This window comes from Monodelphis domestica, chromosome 7 (assembly GCF_027887165.1).
Source record: "Monodelphis domestica isolate mMonDom1 chromosome 7, mMonDom1.pri, whole genome shotgun sequence".
Lineage (NCBI taxonomy): Eukaryota > Metazoa > Chordata > Mammalia > Didelphimorphia > Didelphidae > Monodelphis > Monodelphis domestica.
In genome coordinates this window covers 222,202,378-222,225,369 of record NC_077233.1, presented here as the reverse complement: position 1 = coordinate 222,225,369, position 22,992 = coordinate 222,202,378, and the positions used below count along the sequence as shown (strand labels likewise).

General features: G+C 39.9%; 1 protein-coding gene across 22 annotated transcripts in view; it reads left to right on the top strand.

Annotated features, from left to right (window-relative positions):
• The first annotated feature begins 14,457 nt into the window (after positions 1-14,457).
• Positions 14,458-22,992, top strand: part of SUN1 (Sad1 and UNC84 domain containing 1) — a 73,554-nt gene continuing 65,019 nt past the window's right edge. For 11 of the 22 annotated variants that reach the window (XM_007498301.3, XM_056804339.1, XM_056804334.1 and 8 more), the window contains exon 1: positions 14,914-15,123. The gene's annotated coding sequence lies outside the window, so the exon portion shown is untranslated. Of the gene's footprint in view, positions 14,586-14,913; positions 15,124-22,992 lie in introns of those variants that run through there. The other 11 variants (XM_007498302.3, XM_056804332.1, XM_056804326.1 and 8 more) reach the window with 2 other exon arrangements.

Below are 22,992 nucleotides of genomic sequence, written 5' to 3'. Positions count from 1 at the left end.
TCACAAGGAGTTAACTGAATATAATACTGAGGCAACTTAATTATATAATTATAGCCTTTCTATTGCAGGTTATGATGCATAATACAAACACTGATACAAATCTGACAGCTGATGTGTAGGTGATCTCAGTAAAATATATTCTATAGGACAATCTGTTTTCAATGGAATATACAAGAGGTGTCAAATATGGGGCCAGATTGCAACACTCCTTTGAGCAGAACAAGATTAAAATGCAATTGGGGACAGCTAGGTAGCACAATGGATAGAGAGCCAGGCCTGGAGTCAGGAGGCCCTGGGTTCAAATGTGACCAACAATACTTCTTAGCTGTGTGACCCTGGGCAAATCCCTTAACCCCAATTGCCTAGCCCTTGCCACACTTCTGCCTTAGAGTTGATACTAAAACAAGAGGTAAGTTGGGAATTGGGAAATATTTAACAAACATAAATACAAATAAACTAAAACATAGATAATATCAATATGTGGCTGTCTAAGTCATTATATGACCAACTGGGATACCTGTGTATAGTTTAGTGGCCTTTTTCTACTTGAGTACTACTGATGTACTCTTCTGTATAATTCTACTATTATAATCTACTGAAATTAAAGATGGCAGGTGTATTGTCAACTATTCTATTAAACTTATTGCACTAAGAATCTCTACATATAACAATGTATTTTTGTTGATGCCTTTTTTTTTAACTCTTCCTTTCCCTCTTAGAATTAATACTGTGTATTGGTTCCCAGGTAGAAGACTGTTGCTGCTAGGGCTAGGCAAAGCAGGTTAAGTGACTTGCCCAGGGTCACATAGCTAAGAAGTGTCTGTTTCTAGATTTGAATTCAGGACCACCTGTCTCTAGACCTAGCTCTCAATCCACTTGTTGATGCTCTAAATAACAAGGATAAAATAAGTCATAAGATTCCAAAGATATATTCTGTACTCTATCCTGCTCAACCTTACCCTGTCCCCTAATCTCTCTGTGATCCATCTACTTGTGACCTATCCAAAAATCTAAATAAATTCCCATCTTCTATAGGAAGACTTTGTCTTCTGGCTTAATTCTAGTGCCTTCTCTCTGCTGATTATTTCCTACTGATCCTGTCTGTTTACATGTCGCTTCCCTCATTAGACCACGAGTTCCTCTAGGAAAGGGATTGCCTTTTGCCTTTCTTATTAAAGTACCTGGCACAGAGTTGGCACTTGATTAATATTTACTGACTGACATTGATCCAGCTTGCCATCGCAATCCATTAAGTCCTAAGTAAGTGTTATGGCATAGTGGATAGCATACAGGGCTCAGAAAGAGCTAGACTCAAATCCTGCCACTATGTGATCTTGGGCAAAACATTACACTTTTTCCTTATGTTCATCATCATAACAACTACCATTCAGGGTCATTGTAGTAACAGGTTAACATATAAAAAGGGCTTTTGCAAGCTTTAAAGAGCTTTATAAAGGTGAGTTGATATAATTGAGTACCTATAGGTTAAACTCTCTCCTAGGAGCAGGGTAGAGAGTGGGATGTTGGGTATTGCAAGTTTTACCAATTCTATATTCTCCATATTTCTAGTCTCAGTCCTCTTTCCTCCATTTACACAATAACCTGTACCATAGACCAGACCTCCGTCTCTTCTTACTGAACTACCTTAGCTTCCTAATTGATCTTTCTCTACTTACAGTCTCTTCCCTTGCCAGTTTTTCACAGGGTTGTCAAATTGATATTCCTAAATCATCCAAAATTACAGGACATGTTCCTTGCTCTAAAGAACTTAACTGGGGAGATAAAACGAGAAAAGGTAAAAATTAAATCAACACAAGGGTCTAGTAAAAGCTAGCATGTATATTGTACCTACTCTATGCCAAGTACTGTGCTAAGCATATTACAATTATTGTCTCATTTGATCCTCCCAACAATTTTGGGAAGTAGGTGATATCATGATACCCATTTTATAGTTGAGGAAGCTGAGGTAGACAAAGGTGCCATTATGATCCTCATTTTGCAGACAAAGAAACTAAAGCAGACAGCAGTTAAGTGACTGGCCCAGGGTTAAACAGCCAGTTAGTGTAAGAGCCTGAATTTGAACTCATCTTCCTGACTCCAGGCAAGATAGTAGGAGATAGTAGTTTCTCACTGCCATCTCTCCTCTCCTCTCCTTACCTTCCTCTTCTCTACTTTGTCTACCGTCTCACTGTAAGACAATCCAAAATGCTTGTACCAAGAAGACAACATTTTGTAGCCAGATTAAGGGTGGACATAAGTCTAATCATCTTACTACTTAAACTTATATAAGAACCTACAACTGTTTGTTATTCTATATCTTATCAAATCCAAATTCTTCTGCCTTCATAATTTGTGCCCATTCTCCTACAATCAATCAAAAATATTTTATTGAGCACTGTAAAAATAGACTTGAATCCAGGACTTCAATCCCCAGAAGTCCTTGCTCCACTTCCCCAGAATGTTTTGTAATATCACTGAATTCTCACCTTGGCCGAGAGCGAGATAGGGTATTTAACCTGGTTGTGAATAGGCTCTTGGTCTTTCCTGTTTCTGCTTGCAAGCAGACACGGCTCTTTTCATAATGCAGGGGAGGTTGTCTAGGCCCCTGGGCCTAGACACGTGCTTTCTTATCCTGTATTTTCTTTAATCCCTAATCTTCAGTAAACCTCTAAAAATATAATACTCCTTGCAGAGATAAACTAATTTCTACTTCTATCAGCTTCCCCTAAATTTTAATCTTTACAGTTGGCGACCATGAAGGGACTTGAACCCTCAATCTTCTGATTCTTTTCTTTACTGATCTTTAGTTCAGCTTTTCATAGCTATTGCCTAGAAATTTTTTTTAGCCATGTTTCTCCAAGATGCTTTTTTAGAAAACCATCTTGATCAGCTCCTGCCAGCAGCTGTCTGCTTCGGACTTTCTTGAGCCCTTCCCTCCCACCAGCTCGGCCTCTTCTCCCTGCCTGCATGTGTTCCTGGCTGCAGCCCCACTCCAGACCGGTTTTCTGTTTAATCCGATTGCAACTCACCTGCCCACCCCGGTGTTCTCTCTCGCTCACCTGGCCCACCTGATTCAACCTAGATTGCAATTACCTGGTGACCTGCCTGCCCAGCCTGCCTAGCCTTGGAGCAGATCACTCATTGCTCAGGACTCATTTCTACCAGCTGGTAACAAATGGGGGTATTGGCTCCATGTGGGTGGATTGGAGCATAAAAGGGGAGAGACAAGAGGGAAAGAAGAAAGGTTTTTTCAAGCAGGAACTTAAAAACATGGCTATTTTACAAGGATATCTTTTAATTGCATTGATCCTTTTATTGACTTCACCTGCATGTCAGGGAAAATATTTAGCTCCCTACAACCTTTTAGCTAACTTTGGGGAAAAAACTCTGAGGCTCAGTGAACTGAGAGCCAGGCCGACAGATGGGAGGTCTCTGGTTGAAATCTGGCCTGAGACACCTCATGGCCATGTGGCCCTGAGCAAATCGCTTGGACCTCATTGCTTACCCCTTATCAATTTGCCTTTGGATAATAGACATTTAAATGGATAATTAATAATTTTAAAAAACCACACCAAAGGAACTTTAAAGACTGGAGGTTATATATTTTAAGGCATTTCAGATGGTTTATATGGTTTATAAAAAAATGGTATATAAATATATATATACATATATATATAAATATAAAAAATATAAAAAATGGTTTATAAAAAAATCTCTGTATTTCTATTGCATTTTCCTGATTGTTTTGTTTAAGATATAACTTTGTGATTTTAAGTTTATATATTACTAGATTCAATATTATTCTGTTATACTGTTCATTTAATGTACTGAGTTTTGAAATTCTGTTGTTTTTCCCTATAACCATATTGAGATCATTGTAATTAAGCCCATATATGAAAAAACAGCCTTTCTATTTTTGACTTTGTAAATTGTCACATAGAGGATAGATGGACTTCATCAAACTGGTTACAATGGCTATAACAACCTTTGGAAAATTTAATGTGCTAAATATCTCAAATGATTGTAAGGTTTTTTTAAACATGATTTTTGTAATTTTTTGTAACAATCTCTGGTTATTTTTGCCTGCCCCTAACACGAGGTGTAAGGCCAATTCTAGTTGAAGTGAAATACAATTATAACCCCCAACCTTCCCTCATTTCTAAATATGTGAATGGAAATTGGGGCAGTTAATCTCAGGGCATTTGTACCCCTAAAAAAGCCTCCAAAAAGGAGCATCTCTCATTTATACTCTTCATTTATACTCTTCAGCTCACTATTTTACTTCCACCAGAATGATATATAGATTTCTTCATGATGTTCTAAACCCAAGATGAGTTTTACTTAGTTTTAAAAATATATTTATTACCAATATATTGAAAGATTTGCTATGATTGTAAAACCCTATGACAAATATCCATCAATTCATAGGTTTTTAAAAAAAATGCTATACAGCAATTTATGTGAAATATGATAATGTGTTTGTTTGCTATTGTAATTAATTGGGCTATTGAGAATTTTGGGGATATTGATAACTACATATTTGTACTACTGTTCTTTAAAAATGAAAATTGTTACCTTGTTCAATTCATTTGCTTTCACTCATAGTAGATCATGGCTAGGCATGAAGAGGAAATGGATCTCATTTTTGGTGAGAAAGGCCTTGTAGTCTATATTTTCTTAGCTGACACAGAATGTCAATGATTATAAGCTATATTTTTGAATTTTTAAAACTCTTTTATTATATTTTTCTCACATGTGCAATATACTTTTTCAGTTTTTTATTATTTTTCTCTCCTTTTTATATTTGAAGCACATGTCACCAGCATTATGATTTTCTTTAACTTTTTTATTTTTCAGTACTATAAATTTAAAATACATTTGCTAATGCATACCCTAAAAGCTAGAGACTATAAAAATGATGCCACTAATTATTTAAAAAATTATGGGACTTTGTTTAATGATTCTGTCTGATTCCAGGACAAGATATACACACAAGAGCCATTGCACAGAGCCAAAGAAAAGCCAATCCAAGATGGATTGATGCACTTCTAGGCCAATACAAAGATCTTGAATCTAGTGTGAAGACTGGAAGTTACTGTGTTTAACATTTGTTATGACATAGGCTTTCTTTGTGTCCACACTCACTCTGAAAATACTCACAGACGAGTATCCCCAAACTTGGCTCCTACTTGGCTTCTATAATCTGGTCCCCTTTTCTGCCTTTCATAGTGTGGTACCTTTCTGTAGTCCTGGCTACTGACTGGGTAAATGCATCATTACTTAGATCATTTTGATTGGGCGCTGATTCAAGGACCTGTTATAGATTTATTTTTCTCTTACTTGGAATTTTACACATAAGACTTTGATAGTCTATATTTTCATCCAGCATTTTCTTTTTTATTTGGATTTTCTGATATCTTTTTAATATCTCTTGCCAATTGATTAATATACCTCATACCTCAGCCATGCATCCTGTTACAAGGGAATCACTTTAAAAGACTGATATATATTAATTTAAGGTCGCCAAGGAATCAGCTATGTAATTCCTAAATGAAAAACTCAAGTCAGCCATCAGCCTTTTTTGGAGTTTAATTACAATAGGAGTAAGAAAGGAATTAGAGATAGAGAGAGAGAAAAAAGGAGAGAAGGGAATAGGGCTTAAATACCCCTTCTGTTTAGGCTGGGCCAAAAGGCCCAAGCCCTTAGATAGCTGGGGCAAAGAAAAGAGATCAGTCCCTATTACTCACGTGTCCAAAATGGAGAAACAGTCTCAGAGGCCCCCACCTTCAGCTTCCTTCAGAGCAAGCCTTCCCAGAGCCCAGGAACCACACCGACCAAAACCTCAACCACCTCCCTCTTCAGACCCTCCTATCTTTTAGGAAAAACTTCCAAGTTCATCCCCTCAGTTCTCCCATCTACCAGTCACTCTTCATCAATTTCCCTGTCAATGGAGGCTCTAGCTTAACCCAGGACTGCCCAGAGGTTTCTGGCTTTTGCACATGTCTGTTGAAGGTCATATTTTTCAAATGATTAAATCTTTACTCCTTTGCTACAGCCCTTTCTAAATCCTGTTAACTTGAGTAGGGTAGAGATTGGAATAATTAAATTTTGATCTAGGCTGCAGCCCTTACTCAATCCTATTAGGACTGAATAGGGTGGAGATTTATTCCAAGTATCTCCATTGTATCAATTCTAAAATCAATCAAGACTCAAAGAAATTCCTGTTCTATGCTTAAGCATAGGTCAAAGTCCTTTCCATTGTTCAGCAAAGGGTTTCTGTCCTAAAGTAATCTTAAGAAGGGAAGAGAAAGAACCTCCCATGCCAATGGGGTTCCCATTCCAATAGACTATCAGTAAGAAATTTTCCAAGTATGAAATATCCCAATGGTGAAATTTCCAACATTTATAAGTCTAAGGAAATTTGAGGTTTACAATCCCTATGTGATCCTGTATTTTTCAATCACCCTCTTAATGGGGGAATGTAAAAAATATCATTATTTTAAATTGCAAAGTTTAAGTTCCTTTTGAGAAGAATTTTAGGTAAAGAAAGATGTTACCTTTCTGAATCCAGAAACTGAACTGTTGGAGAAGACACCATGAAGAAGCCTCCAGACCACAAGCTGCACAAAAATGAACTTTGGGTGTAGTTAATTGAACATTTATTTGTATGTATACTTCATGCCAAAGGGGACTGCCCCCTAACTGGCTTTTTGTCAATGCATCCAGCAATTATTGTTTTTTTTTTCTCTCTTATCCTCAAATTGTTGTAATCTTTAAATTGATTATGTTTTTATGATCCGTCCTTGCTCCACTTCCCCAGAATGCTTTGTAATATCACTGAATTCTCACCTGGGCCGAGAGCGAGATGGGGTATTTAATCTGGTTATGAATAGGCTCTTGGTCTTTCCACTTGCAAGCAGATGCGGCTCTTTTCATAATGTAGGTAAGGTTGTCTAGGCCCATGTGCTTTCTTATCCTGTATTTTCTTTAATCCTTAATATTCAATAAACCTCTAAAAATATAATACTCCTTGCAGAGGGAAACTAATTTCTACCTCTATCAGCTTCCCCTAAATTTTAATCTTTACAGCACCTACTATGTGGAAGGTAGTGTAATAGGTAGCTAGATGACACAGTGGATAGAGATCTGGACTTGGAATCAGGAAGAACTAAGTTCAAATCCTGACTCAAACACTAGCTATGTGGCCCTGGGCAAGTCATTTAACTACTCACTGCCTCAGTTTCCCCATCTTTAAAATATTATTATGCACCTGGATTTTTGGGACAATCAAATCAAATGCTATTAATTTGTAAAGTACACAGTGTCTGGCACATAGCAGGTCCTTAATATGAGGATCATAATAGCACCTGTGTTTGTTGTAAGGATCAAATCAAATGGTATTATATTTGTAGAGTACATAGTGCCTAGCATATAGTAGGTGCTTAATAAATGTTTTTTCCCTCCTTCTAGGAGACATAAATGAAACACGTGCAAATAGCCAAATAGAGCAAATATATTCCTCTGGTAATATAACTAAGGTAGCTTTGTGGTGGGCCTGGAGTCAGGAAAACCTGAGGCACTTACTAGTTGTGTGACCTAGGGCAAGTCACGCACCCTTGGTTTGCCTCAAACGTGATGGAGAAGAAAATGGCAAACCACTCCTATCTTTACTAAGAAAACACCATGGACAGAGCTTTTGTCCCCTGGGTCTGGGAGAATCCAACAAGTACAACAACAGCAATGTAATTAAATTACACGTCCAGCTAATGTACAGTGGGTCTGTTTTTCCTGCTGGGGTTATTGAGCTCATCTTTAAATAGGAGATACTAAGAGTCAATTCTATTTCTACCAAACAAAACAACCACCACAGAATACAGTCTCTGGAGAGACTGCTGAGGTTACCCAATTTACACCTTAACAAGAATCCCTTCTGCAACCCTAACAAGTAGTCAGCTAGTCCCTTTAGTAAGAACTCAAATGTGTTGGAACCATTCTGTTCATGAGGCATCCAGTTAACTGTTTGAAGGTTGTAATTGTCAATTTTTCTTTACCAGTAGATAATTCGTTTATGTCAAAGGAGACAGAACAATGTGAGCCAAGAAGAGACCTTTGTATTTTAACAGATTAGGGGTAGAGGTAAATCTAATCTAGTTACAACTCAGGAAACCCACAACTCATAGTTCTGCCCTCTGGATCCAAGAACAAGTCTAATCTTGTTTCCAAGTGATAACCCTTAAAATACTCTAAAATAGCTAGTTTGCTCTCCAATAATATCTCCAGAAAACACTCCCCCCCCCCCCCAACACACGTCTAGGCCCTGATGTCTTAATTGATCCATCTACTGCCTTTTCTACATCTTATTCTTCCTGACTTCTGTATATCTTTTTTTTTTTAATCCTTTACCTTCTATCTTAGAATCAGTACTGTGTATTGGTTCCAAGCCAGAAGAGCAATAAAGGCTAGGTAATGGGAGTTAAATGACTTGCCCAAGGTCACCCAGCTAGGAAGTATCTGAGGTTGAATTTGAACCCAGGACTTCTAGGTATCTAGGCCTGGCTCTCAATACACTGAGCCACCCAACTGCCTCCCTCTGGATCTTTTGACACTGTCGATTACCATTTCCTTCCAGAACCTCTCTTCCCTTTAGGTTTTCCTGACACTGATCTTTTTTGTTCTCTTTCCAAGTGTCTTTTAGATTATTCCTTCTAGAAACTTCAGTTGGATCTTTACCTGGGTCATGCCAACTAGCCATGGTTGTCACTGAAGTCTCTATTCAGGTCTCTCTTTTCCCTTGATTCTATCTCACTTGGTGATCCCAGTAGCTCCTTTGGTCTCAACTGTCATCTCTATGCAGATGATTCCAGATCTATCTATCATTCTATCTATCTATCTATCTATCTATCTATCTATCTATCTATCTATCTATCTATCTTTCTATCTCCAGCACTCTCCAGAGCCCTCGTCATGCATCAACTGTCTTTCAAATATCTTGAATTGAATATTATTAGGGATCTCAAATTATAAAAGTCCAAAACAGAACTCATTATCTTGTCTCCTAAACCCTCCTGTCTTCCAAAGTCCCTTAAAAAATGTTACTTTCTATCTTAGAATCAATACTGTGTATTGGTTCCAAGGCAGAAGAGCAATAAGAGCTAGACAATGGGGGTGAAGTGACTTGCCCAGGATCACACAGTTAGAAAAGTTCCTTATTACTTTTGAGAGCACCACCAGCCCCTCAGTCACCTTAGACTTGCAACTTCAGCTTGAGTCTTCACTAGCACTAACCCTCCACATCCAACCTATTGTCAAATCTTGTTGCTCTTTTCACAGATCCTCTTCTTTCCACCATCCTCATTACTTTTCACTTAGACTGAGACAATAGTCTTCTAATTGTTTCCCCATTTCAAGATTCTTTCCATCCAATCCATTTTCCACTCAGCTCCCAAAGTAAGTTCCATACTAAAGCAAAGGTTTGATGTCACCCTTTCCCCCTGATCAATGATCTCTAATACTTTCTATTATTTTCCTTGTTTTTTTAAGTTCCTATTACTTTTTTTCTTTTTTAAAACCTTACCTTCTGTCTTAGAATAGATACTAAATATCAGTTCTAAAGCGGAAGAGAGGTTAGAACTAGGCAGTTGGGGTTAAGTGACTTGTCCAAGGTCACACAGTTGGAAAGTATATGGTGCCATATTTGAATCCAGGACCCCCCATCTCCAGGTCTGGCTTTCTATCCAGGTCCCGTTACTTTCTTTTTAAAAAATTCTTCCCTCCGGTCTTAGAATTAATATTGTGTATTGGTTCCAATGCAGAAGATTGGTAAGGGCTAGACTATTTGGGATAAGTGACTTGCCCAGGGTCACATAGCTGGGAAAAATCTGATACCAGATTTGAACCCAAGACTTCTTGTCTCTGGGCCTTCCTCTCAATCCACTGAACTACCTAGCTACTCCCTTATATTACCTTCAAGATCAGATTAGAAAATCCTCTGGCTGGCATTTAAAGTACTTCAGAACCTGAACCAATTCTACCTTTCCAGTCTTCTTATAATTTACTCCCCCAATATAATACAATCCACCTACACTGATCTCTTTATCATTATTTGACACTCTTGGCTGGACATTTCCCCAGGTTGTCCCCCATACCTGGAATGTTCTTCCTCCTCACATCATCTTGGATTCTTTTACGATTCAATTCAAATATCACCTTCTGCAGAAGGCCTTTTCCATTCTAATGGTCTTTTATAACTCCTTTCCACCAGAGACTTTTCTCCAAGATTACCTTCTTTCTATTCAATGTATGTTGGCTAAGGCACATAGCTATTTGCCTGCTGTCTCCAATAAAATGTGAGCTCCTTGGGGGCAGGGACTGTGTTTTTGTCTTTCTTTATAAGTATTCCCAGGTTTAGCTTATTGTCTGCTACTTAATAAGAGAGAGTGGAAGAATCATGAAGATTCATTTTAGTGTCCTTAAAATTTAATTACAATGTTATGCGCTTATTAAGGAGATACAAATTAAAAGGAAAAAAAGGACATTCTCAGCCCTTGTTTGTTTTTTCTCCTCAATCAATAAATGTTTATTAAGCACTTATTATGTTCCAGACACTGTGACAAAAAGAGACAAAAGATAGTTCCCTTCCTCAAGGAGCTTACACTTTAATGAGGGAAACTACACACTAACACATATATTCAGAATAAACTATATAAAGGACAAACAGGAAATAATTAATAGACAAAAGGCACTGGAATTAAGAGGAATTGAGAACAGCTTCCAATAAAAGATGGAATTTTAGATGGAATCTAAAGAAGTAATGGAAGTCCATAGTGGGAACCCAAGAGGGAGGTTGCTTTAAGCATTTAGGACAGCCAAAGGAAATGCCAGAACTGAAAGCTAGAATGTTATTCATGGAACAGTGGGGAGGCCACTATCACTGGATATATGTGGTAGGGAATAAGGTGTTGACTGGTTAGTTGTTGTCCTTCTTACTCCAAGAGGACCAAAATGACATTTGATTTCAGGGTCAATATACAGTGTATTTGACTATGGCTGATCCTGATCACACTAAAAAGAGCTTGGAAGACTCTTGGAAGGGACCACAGGTCCCCATTGGCATAAATAGCCCATATGAACATTTGGGATGGAGATGTCTTTAAATCTGTATATCTCATGTTTCTTTTGAGTTACTGCAATTTTGCATTGCTCATAGAGCAAAGTGCCTTCTTAGTTGCAGGCAAATCATGCTGGACAGTCTTGTGCCAGTGACTCCCATGTTCCACAATAGATACCAAAGTTCTTCAGAGAGACCTTGAGTGTCCTTGTATCACTTCTTCTGACCTCCAAGTGAGCACTTGCCTTGGTATTTGGAGAACATAGGCAGCCCATCAGCGTTGTACTCTCTACAGTAGAGTTTGAATACTTAGCAGTTCAGCTTGAGAAAGGACCTCATCCTGGTATCTGATTTTGCCAGGTGATCTTTAGAATCTTCCCAAGACAATTTAAGTAGAAGCAATTCAATTTCCTGGTGAATGGGATAAAATAAAATGACCATCCACCCAAATTACAAGTACAAACCTGGAGTCAGAGATGGTATAAGAAGCAGTCTATTCTTTCTCTTGAGGAAGGGCCAATTGTCCTAATGGCAATGCCAATGCATGAGTGCAGATACAAACATTATATAGAGAACTGACACAAGATTTCCCCCACTCCCCACTCAGATACCCCATTGTCTGGGGCCCAAATTTACAATCTAAGCATGGAAGTCTACCCAATCAGAAAACAGCAAGATAGGATGGTGCTCATCACAATCTTTTACTACAGAAGGGAAAGGTTATGGAGTCTACCCAATCAGAAAACAGCAAGATAAGATGGTGCTCATCACAATCTTTTACTACGGAAGGGAAAGGTTATGGCGAGATATGTAATAATTCAAATTGGTTGCCAAATGTAATAGTTAAAATTTTGGTTTGACAAAAATAATAATAGTTAAAAAAAGAATTGTGGTTGCTGTTTACAAAAGTTAAAGTTAAACTATGAGTCAGTAGGCTGTTTGTAACTTGACTTACAGCAAGGTAGAGATATTAAAGTGGGAAATACAAAAAGAAGGTAGAAAATATTACCTAACTAAAAATACCCTAAATCCTAATCCTAGAGCATTCAAACCATGAATGCGAATCTCACCAGAATCCAAAGTCTGGATGAGGGAGCTGAAATCCAAAGAGCCAAAGACACTGAAAATAACACTGAGAACCTTCAGTGCACACAAGACCAAGACCACCAAGAATAAGCCCAAGAATAAGAGCTGAGAATCTATCCAAGAATGAAGAGCCTGAATCTCTCTCAGGCTCCTGCTTATATACAGTTTTCTCCACCCCTCAGTTCTCCTCTTCACATCTCAGGAATCAATCATACCCTTTCAATTTGCCTAGCACTGCCCAGGGGGGGACAGTGCTTGTGGTATTTTAGGTGAAGTTTCTTAGTGACTTAATAAGTTTTAAGTGGGGGTACTTTAAGCTCTTGATTGATTAACTTAAAATAGACAAAAGGAATACAAATTCCCTTTTACAAATAGCCATATCCTCAGGAGTGACTCCTGTGGCTCCTAAAGGTCTGGGGAAAATAAGAGGTAGTATAGTATAATGGTTTTCATCTTTGAGATAAGAGGCCTCTCAACTCACTGGGCCTGTGACAATAATGAAATGTCCTTGGCGGGTCTATGATGGATGTCAATTCTGAGAAGAACAAATTATTTATTTTTATTTCCCACACTGGCATCTTATTGGCAAATTGTCCAGGTTTCACAGCAGATTAGCACAATGACTCTGTAGACCTTCAGTTTACTAGACTCTTTACTCCCATATTCTTCTTTTGAGCCTCCCAAACACTGAACCAGCTCTGGCAATGGGTGAGTCAACCTCATCAACCCTGTGTATATTCCTAGAAAGTATCCCTCAAGGTAATTTCAAAATTTGTTCATTTGCCATAAATGATGGTGAGGTGTTGGCTGGTGGAACCTGTCTTGTTTTGGTGCAGGGAATAAGGTTTAAGAAGACTGGAAAGGGGGGTAGTTCAGTGAATTGAGAGCCAGGCCCAGAGATGGGAGGTCCTGGGTTCAAATGTGGCCTCAGATTCTCAAATGTGGCCTCAGATTCTTTCCAGCTATGTGACCCTGGGTAAGCCACTTAACCCCCATTGTTTAACTCTTACCACTCTTTTACCTTGGAACCAATATTGATTCCAAGACGGAAGGTAAAGGTTTATTTAAGAAGAAGAAGAAGACTGGAAAGTTAGGAGGGAGAGCATTTTGTATTAGATCCTGGAGGCAATAGCAACTGGATTTTGAGTAGGTGTGTGCATTGAGTAGGACATGTGCATTAGGAAAATCATCTTAGTGGCTGAATGGATGGGAGTGGGGAAGAGACCTGCAACAAGCAGCCGCACTAGCAGGCTGTTCCCAGGTGTGAGTTGTTTAAGGCAGTCACCAGGTGTGAGCTGTTTATGGTTAAATACAGTCTATATACAAAAATATTTTACTATGAAAGAAATTGGGGTTCAGACGAAGGAAGTCACTTGCCCCAGGCCACGTCCCTGTTTTCAAGCAGAAAGATACACAATAGTGAACATGAAGTCATAAGTGTTAAATGCATAGTTAATAAAGGGTTAATTACAATAAATTATACTCCTTCCTTTACCCCTAGTCCTGTGGGAGGAACCACATCAAAACACTACTTGGTGCTTTTAAGGTCTCTCCTCACCTAGCCTTCTCCTACTGAGCTAGTTAAGTCCTTTATATTATCACATTGGATTTTCTTAGGAAGCATCTGAAGAAGGCGGTATTATTATTGTTCCCATTTTATTCATTCGATAAATATTTATTAAGCACCTAGGCGCTGGGGATACAAGAAGAAGCAAGACAGTCCCTGCCCTCCAGGAGTTTATCGAATGGAAGAGACAATAGACAAGCAAATGCATACAAAGCAAGCTCCATATAGGATAAATAGGACATAATTAACAAGGAAGGCATTGGAATTAAGCGGGTTTGGAGAAGGATTCCTGTGGTAGGAAGTGGGATTTCAGGGTTTCAGTTGAGATAAGGAAATAAGAGGTTCGTAGAAAGGAGGTAACTGATTTGTCAGAGGGACGGAAGATCCAAACTCAGGTCTTGGCTCTTACCAAAGCACAGCGCCACCTATCAGCGGGTTTAGGGCTTAGTGATTATCTCCTGGGATAAACTGCGTGTCTTGGGATTGGTCCAACCCAGGCCCCGCCTCCTCAGGTAAGGAGACTTTGGATTGGTCAGAAACGGGCCAGGTAGGTTATCGGGGAATGGTCAGAAGGCCTGTCAAGCTAAAAGCTGCGCTCCCCTCCCGCCTCGAGCCTCGAGATTGGCTCGCACCGGATGCTTGGCTTTTTCTACACTGTCGGGAGAAGCCCAGGATTGCGGGTGGGAGACTAAAGGAAGGGGTCTGTGAGAGGAGGGGGAGGGGAGGAGTATGGGTGACGTTGCCAGGAGCGCGTGCAGGGCGTGACGGCATCGACACGAGCCTCCTAGGGAGGCACAGACCCGGGCGGCGGCAGCGCGAGAACAGGTGAGCGCTGCGGCGGGAGCGTGGGAGCGTGCGAGCGCGGGTCGCCTCTTTCTCCCTCCCTTCACCCCTCGCAATCCGGGCTTCAGTCCCCTTTGGGCTGGGAAGAGGTTGGGGCTTGGCCGGGGCCTGCTGCTTTCCTCGGCTCCTCCCGTGAAGGGCGAGGCCCGGCGGCCAGCTCATCTGGAGCTCCTCGGTCCCTCCCATGGCGCGGAGCGAAGCAGGTCCCCCTACCCCCACTCCGGGTGCGAGGGGAGGGAGGTCGAAGGAGGGGAGGGACACGAGCCAGTCGTCTCGGGGCGGAGCTGGGCCTGGGCACCGCCCCCGCCGCTAACAGCCGTCGGCTTGGCGCCGCAAACGTGTTCCCCTAGGAGGGTAGGGACTGAGAGCCCGAGCCCCAGCCCCAGCCCCGCGGAGGAACGTTCTCCCGGGTCTTGGCCCCATCCCTCATCCACGCCTATCGCGTTGCCCGAGACCGCAAAGAGCTGGAGAGGAGGGGGAGAGGGAGGAGTCGCTCCCCCCGCCCTTATTTGCATCCCGGGTAAGAAGGCGGCTGGGTGCGGCTGTGAGGCGAGGTGTGGCCGGGCGGAGTGCGGATAGCATCCGGGGGTGTCTCCAAGCTGCTTCTCCCCCCTTCCCCGATTACATCGTTTTCTTTTTTTTGAAGGCTTCATTTTCCTAGCTCCGAGTCTTCCTCCTTGTTCTCCTCGCTGTCACGTCCCCACTCACGCTGGGGGTGTTTCTGAAGCTTAGCTCTGACCCCAAAGTACCATCCCCCACCACCACTCTGTACCTAGGGTTCAGTAAATATTTTATAGTACTTAGCGGGGAAACTTGAGAAGGCTATGTCTCTGAGGCCATTGGTTGTGTGGCCCTTCTTGGATTAGGTGTGTCTATTCGTCCCTGTAGGCATTTTGTAGAATCACAGAATTTGAGAGTTGGAAAACCAACTCATCCGTGGATGAGAAGAATCCTGACTGTGACATACCCCACAAATGGTCATCTGCCCAGGCTTGAAGACCTACAAGGAAAGCCTGGGCTTGAAGACCTATACTACTTCCCCAAACTGGGCTTTCTATTTTGACAGTTCTAATTGTTAGGACTTTCCCCCCAATTTCAAACCTAAATTTGCCTCTAACCTATGGTCTTTGCTCTTGGTCTGCCTCCTGGCATCATTTGACAAGTTTAATCCCTTTCTCTACATGTTTGATCTTTAGGTACTTGAAGATGGCTATCTTGATTTCCCCTCTCCCCCCCCCCCCCCCCAATCTTGTCATCTCATCTCCAGGGTATATATCTCAGTTCTCTCCAACTTATAAATTTGCTTTCAAGAAGTTGTTTTGCTTTGATGTTACCATACTGAAAGACTGCCTTTCCGTTTTTATAAGAATTAAAAAAAAAGTGTATCACATTGGTTAAGAGGCAGTCTAGTCTTGCTTGACACACTGGCTGTGTGACCCTAGGCAATTCACTTAACCTCTTGTTGCCCGAACTCAATTCTAAAACATTGCAAAGATGATGCCATTCTGCATTGCTAGACAGAGTTTACTCTTTTGGAGTTTTCTATGTCAGTTATATCATATGTCTAGTGCCCATTCAACAACTTGGTTAGCTTTTCCACAAGGGCATCTGCCCTGAAGGTGTTTCAGAGATTTGGGAGACCCATCAAAGCACCAAGGAAAATCAATTTCTATGATGCCAAATTTACTAGTCATCTAAAGTCTTTCAGAGCCTTTATCTTTCTAGACCTGGCTCTCAATTCACTAAACCATCCAGCTGCTTCTTGGTGTATAGATTATTGAAAGGGAAGGGAAGAGCAAATTTAAGTATGTAGCCTATACTTATAAGGAATGCTTTGAACTTTGTGCTAAATAAAATGCATATTATTAAGCATCAACTTAGATATGTTGTTCTTAAGATTTTTAAATTCAAAGAAGCTTTTTATATTAAAAATATTCTAAATATCTTTTTCTTAATTCAACAAATATTCATTAAAGCCCTACATAATGAGGGCAACTAAGTGGCCCAGTGGATTGAGATCTGGGCCTAGAGACAGGAAGTATTGGATTCAAATGTAGCCTAAAATACTTTATAGCTGTGTGACCCAGGGCAAATCTCTTAACTTGCATTGCCTAGCCCTTACTGCATTTCTGCCTTGGAACCAATACACACTATTGATTCTAAGATGGAAGGTAAGGGTTTAAAAAAAAAAAAGACCTACATCAGAAACAGTGTAAGATGACTGTTGGAGATACAAAAAGACAAACATATTTCTCAGAAGGTAAAACATATACAAATAACTATCATATAAAGTATGGGTATCAGAAACCTAGAAAAAAAGTACTTTGAGTTTAGAGGACAGAAGTTTTTCAGACATCAAGAAAATGAGATGACAGAATATCCACTCCTTTAGAAGGAAATGCCTTTAGTAGCTTCAGATATAGGAACAAGTGTCTGTGTTTGCAGGAGCTCTTATCACTGAACAGTTCCCATGGGGTTGATTTATTTGCACTGAAATAACAGTGCTTGCTTCCACAAACCAAGGCAGATTCATTAAATGGCAGTTTTGGAGCCCCTTTACTGGGAACACATAACATATAGCACAGTGCAAAGATTACTGGCTCTGAAAGTAGAGGACATGAGTTCTAATTTTGCCTCTAGCTACTTATGAGATCATAGCAACTCATTTTAACCTTTCCAGGTCTCAGTTTTCTCATCTTAAAAATGAGAGGACTGGACTAGATGGAAGTGCTTTTCAGCTCTAAATCTGTGATCCTTATGTACACAGGGCATGGCTTTGGGAATTCTCTCAAGCTAAAGATTCTTAGAGGAGACATAGGTAATTTATACACAAAATGGAAACATATATTGAAGGTCAACCTATGAGTCTGCTAACTTGTCAGAGATAATAATAATTATTTAAAAAATGTTTTGAAGCTTTCAAAGGACAGGCCAGGTAGGTGGTTCAGTGGATAAAGAGCCAGGCCTTGAGATGGAACATCCTGGGTTCAAATCTGGTTTACATGTACTTCTTAGCTGTGCAACTCTGGACAAGTTACTTAACCCCAATTGTCTAATCCTACTATTCTTCTGCCTTGGAGTTGGTATTGGATAGTTGGTATCAATTCTAAGATGAAAGGTAAGGGTTATTCATTCATTTATTTATTTATTTTTGGGAGGATATTAAAGATTTTTATTTGATCTATATTTGCTCCTGATTGTATTGGAATATTTTTTTTTAATCTCTATTTAAATTTTTAAATATTTTTCCATGTTTACATGATTCATTTTCTTTCCCTCCGTTCTGCCTTCCCCCCTCCCATAGCTGACAAGTGATTCCACTGGGTTGTACAAATATTATCACTTGATACTTATTTCCATATTAATTTTTGCAATAGAGCAATCTTTTAAAACCTAAACCCCATATCACATAGCCATATATGCATGTGATCAATGATGTCCTATGCTTTTCTTTTGCATTTCTACCCCCATTGTTCTTTCTCTCAGTGTGGTTAGCATTCTTTCCCATAAATCTTTCAGGATTGTCCTGGTTTATTGCATTGTTACTAGTAGCAAAATCCATTACATTGGATTGTTCCACAATGTTTTACTTTCTGTGTACAATGTTCTCCTGGTTCTACTCATTTCATTCTGCATCAGTTCATTGAGGTTCTCCCAGTTCATATAGAAGTCCTCCAGATCATTATTCCTTACATACAGTAGTATTCCATCACCATCAGATACCACAATTTGTTCAGCCATTCTCCAATCAAGGGACAACCCATCATTTTATAATTTTTTGCCACCACAAAGAGTGTGGCTATAAATATTTTTGTACAGGTCTTTTTCCTTATTATCTCTTTGGGGTACAAATCCAGCAGTGGTATGACTGTATCAAATGACAGGTAGTCTTTTAAAGCCCTTTGGGCACAATTCCAAATTGCCTTCCAGAATGGCTGGATTAATTCACAACTCCACCAACAATGCATTAGTGTCCCAATTTTGCCACAACCCCTTCAATATTTGTTATGTTACTATTATAATATATATTAGCCAATCTGCTAAGTGTGAGGTGGTACCTCAGCATTGTTTTGATTTGCATTTCTCTAATTTTCTAATTATGAGAGATTTAGAACACTTTTTCATGTGCTTATTGATAGTTTTGATTTTTTTTATCTCAAAACTGTCTATTCATGTCCCTTGACATGAATTAGGGAATTAGGGAATGACTTGATTTTTTTGTACAATTGACAGCTCCTTATAAATTTGAAAAATTAGACCTTTGTCAGAGGTTTATGTTATAAAAAATATTTTCCCCAGTTTGTTGCTTTCCTTCTCATTTTGGTTGCATTGGTTTTGTTTGTACAGAAAACTTTTTAATTTAATATAATGAAAATTATTTTACATTTTGTAGTGTTCTTTGTCTCCTGCTTGGTCTTAAATTCCTTCCTTTTCATAGATCTGGCAGGTATACTATTCTATGTTCACCTAATTTGTTTATGATTTCCCTCTTTATATTTAAGTCATTCACCCATTCTGAATTAATCTTGATATAGGGTGTAAGATATTGATCTAAACTTAACTTCTCCCATACTGTTTTCTATTTCTCCCATCAGTTTTTGTCAAATTGTGGGTTCTTGTTCCATAAGGGTTAATTTTTTTAAGTTTTCAAAGAATTTTATTAATATTAACTCATTTAAGCCTGATGACAATCTCTGAGGGAACTACTAGTTATTATTAGTATCCCCCTTTAACTCAGAGGGTAAGTGACTTAGACAGAAAATGTCAGAAAAGAAATGTGAACTTAGGTCTTCTTTATTTCAACTCCTATACTCCCAGTTTCTGGGTGGAGAGACAGTGTTTGTGGGAGAGGAGCAGTGCTCTCAAATCAGAAGATCCACTTTGAGTTCTTGCTCTGGCCACTTACTAATTGAGGAGATTGTGGGTAAATCACTTTACCCCTTAGATCTTGATGCCCTCATTCATAAAATGGGTATAATGTTCTTGCTTCTTTTCTTTCTAGAAAAGTTCATTTGGAAACAGACTGTGAAAATACCTTGAGTTTTAGGCTGAAGAGTTTGATAAGAATTGATAGTTGATATGCAGAACAAAAGGATGAGATCGCTTAGGGGAGAATAGAAAAAGACAATGAAGAGCCATTGACTAGGAAGGTCAGAAAAAGCTTCATGTAGAAATTGGTGCTTGAGCTGAGGGATTTTAAGAGGAGGAGGAACAATGGGAGTACATTCCAGGAATTGGGAGATAGACATTGCAAAGACAGAAGAGGAACAATAAGAAGGTGAGTTTGGCTGGATCATAGTTTGTATGAAGGGGAAAAATGTGTAATAACACTGGAGATATAGATTGAAAGAAAAGGCTAGCTCATGGGCTAGCAAGGGTACACCTATTCTTTGTTCTAAAAACCTTGATGTATGGGAATGAGAATCTCTGATTTCAGAGTTGGGATGTCTTAGAACTAAGTGGAACAAAGCTAGAAATTGGCTTCTACTGGTCCTAGAGTTTTCTACTTTTTCTAAAAATCCTCAAGTGGATCTGATTCCACATGATACATCTGTGCCTACCCATCTTATACATCTTATACAACTCTTGTCCATTTCCTCTTTTAAGTTCACCACTGGGATCCACTCAGCATGGTGGAAATCTTCCTCAAAGCAAACAAACTAGATTTTTGAGCAGTAAGTAAGATAGCATGATTATACCTATGTCATTGGGAAGATTAGTCTTCATATCCTTTTATACTTCCTTAATTCCCTGTCTCACTCTCCATAGAATCTTTTCCAAACCTTTTCAAGTCTCCCACACTCCTACTGCTCTCTGTCTTTGCTAAAGACCCTGCTTTTTAAAATAAGAAAATTGAAGCCATTTGAAATGATGTTCCTTTTATTCTTTATTTCAATACCCTTTGATGTTATCTCCATCTCTTTCCACCTTTTCCCCAGTCTTTGACATTGAAGTGGCCTTTCTTCTTGCCAACGATGTGTCCATGAGGCTATCCTTCTAAATAGATTAAAGCTTCAATCATCTCTTCTTTAAACCTCAACCTCTTATTTATAATAAGTACATTCCTTAGGCAGGGGTCCCCAAACTACTGCCCCAGGGCCACATGCGGCCCCCTGAAACCATTTATCCATCCCCTACCTCACTTCTGGAAGGGGCATCTCTTTCATTGGTGGTCAGTGAGAGGAGCACAGAATGCATCTTCATCCTGTGCTCCTGGAGTACTGTATGTGACGGCGCCACAAAGCTCAGCGTAGCTCACATACAATACTACTTCTGGTGACAATCCTTTGTGCAGTGCCTTGTTCTGAGTAACTGAACAAGAATGAGGCGCCATGCAAAGGATTATGTGGCTGCACAATGGAAGACTTCAGCATGGTGAGCAGCGATCTGGGGGAGGGGATTCCACACTGAGTATACTGCTGCCCAGTAGAGTGATGGTCCTGTGCAAGGTGTGACAAGCCTATCACAGCCAGCGCTGCAGCTTCCGCTATCCAGACAGTGGTATACAGATTTGTTCATAGTTTTTGTTACAGTCTGGTCCTCCAATGGTCTGGTCTGAGGGACAGTGAACTGGCCCCCTGTGTAAAAAGTTTGGGGACCCCTGCCTTAGGGTCTGCAAACATGTCTAAATCTCTCCTATCCTTAAAAAAAATTCACTGGACTGCCATCCCCTTAAGTGATATTTCTATAGTTATCTTCCCTTTACCATCCAAACTCCTAAAAGTTATACTCTTCCTTCTCTTCTCTCACTTCTCAATTCTTTGCCATCTAAGTTTCAACCTTATCACTTGCATATGATTAAACTATTCTCTCCAAAGTCACTAGTGATTTTTTAATTGTAACATTGGTCTCTTTTCAGTTCTCATTCATCTTGACTGATCTGCTACATTTGATGCTGTTGACTACCCTCTGGAATCTGACACTTTCCTCACTAGTCTCATATGTCTCTACTCCTATTTTTCCCCATACTTTTCTGACCATTCCTCACAGCTTCCTTTGCTATTTCATCATTCAGATGATAACCACCTAACTGTGAGTGTTCCTCTTGTTTCTGTCCTAGGCCTCTTTCTTTTTTTACATAGTGACCTCATCAACTCTTGTGGGTTTAATTATCAGAAGGCAATATTTGATTTGAACCTTGATGCAAATAGGGGGTTTCAATAGGCAGAGGTGAAGAGAAATTGTTTTAGTATATGTCAGTGATGGCAAAGCTTTTAGAGATAGAGTGCTGGTCCCTGCCCCTCCTCAACCAAGTGCCATGCTCCTCCCCCTACCCTTCTCCCTCAGACCCTCCCCCCCATCCTTACTCCAGACAGGGGAGGGAGGAAGCACTCCCATTGGGCTGCTGGGCAGAGGGGTGGGTGATGAGAAAAATGTCTTCAGTGCTGGTGAAGAAAGGGGAGGGGAGTGGCCCAAATGCTCCAGTCCCCTCTAACTCTGCCTCCTGTGAGCTGCCCATCTTGCCCCCTGTGCGTTTCCATTGGGCTGCTGGGCAGAGGGGCTGGGATGTGAAAAAATGTCATCAGGCACAGTGGAGAGAGGGAAGGGAGCAGCTTTGCCTGAGTCCCTCTGCCTTTCTAGTAATGAACTTGGGGGAGGGGGAGAGGGCAGCCCTTGTGCCCACAGAGAGAGCTCTGCGTGCCATCTTTGGCACTCATACCTTAGGGTCACCATCACTGGTATATGTGCTATCAAAGCAAGCACAGAGAAATTGTTTTCCAGGAGAACATCTAGTACAAAGTCATGGAATTGGAAGGTGGAACATTATGTATGAGAAACCCAAGTAGACTAGCTGAACTATAAATTTCAAAGAAGAGAATGGTATTTTACACTGGAAAGACAGGACAGGGCGAAGTTATGAAGAACTAAATGTCCAACAGAGGAGTTTATATTTGATTCTCTCGTGCTCTTCAAACACAGTTCTGGATCTCCTTGATACAATCAACATAAATGTTATCTGCAAACAGGGGCACCTAAAGGACCTCCCATAGGAAATCCTTTTTCAATTTGGGTTCTGGAAATACAGTTTTATGCCTCACTTGATATTTTTAATCTAGAGTTGTTAGACATGTTATTTCTGTTATATCTTTCAAGGAATCTTGAATGGTTTTGATGCATACATAATTTATATAAGAACCCTGATCAGGCTGGATTTTGGTCTTCTGAATCAAATGCTTTTTTCATAATAAATAAGCAGTACATACTATGGGTATATTCACTACCTTTCAGGTAATTGAAAATGATAAAAGATATGTGAATCTCATTTGTAAAAGTCAGCTTGTTCTCTATCAGTAATAGTAGTTAGCAATTATATAGTGCTTTAATGTTTGCAAAGTATTTTACAAATATCTCATTTACTATCATGGTGTTCTTGATTTGTTTTTGCTGG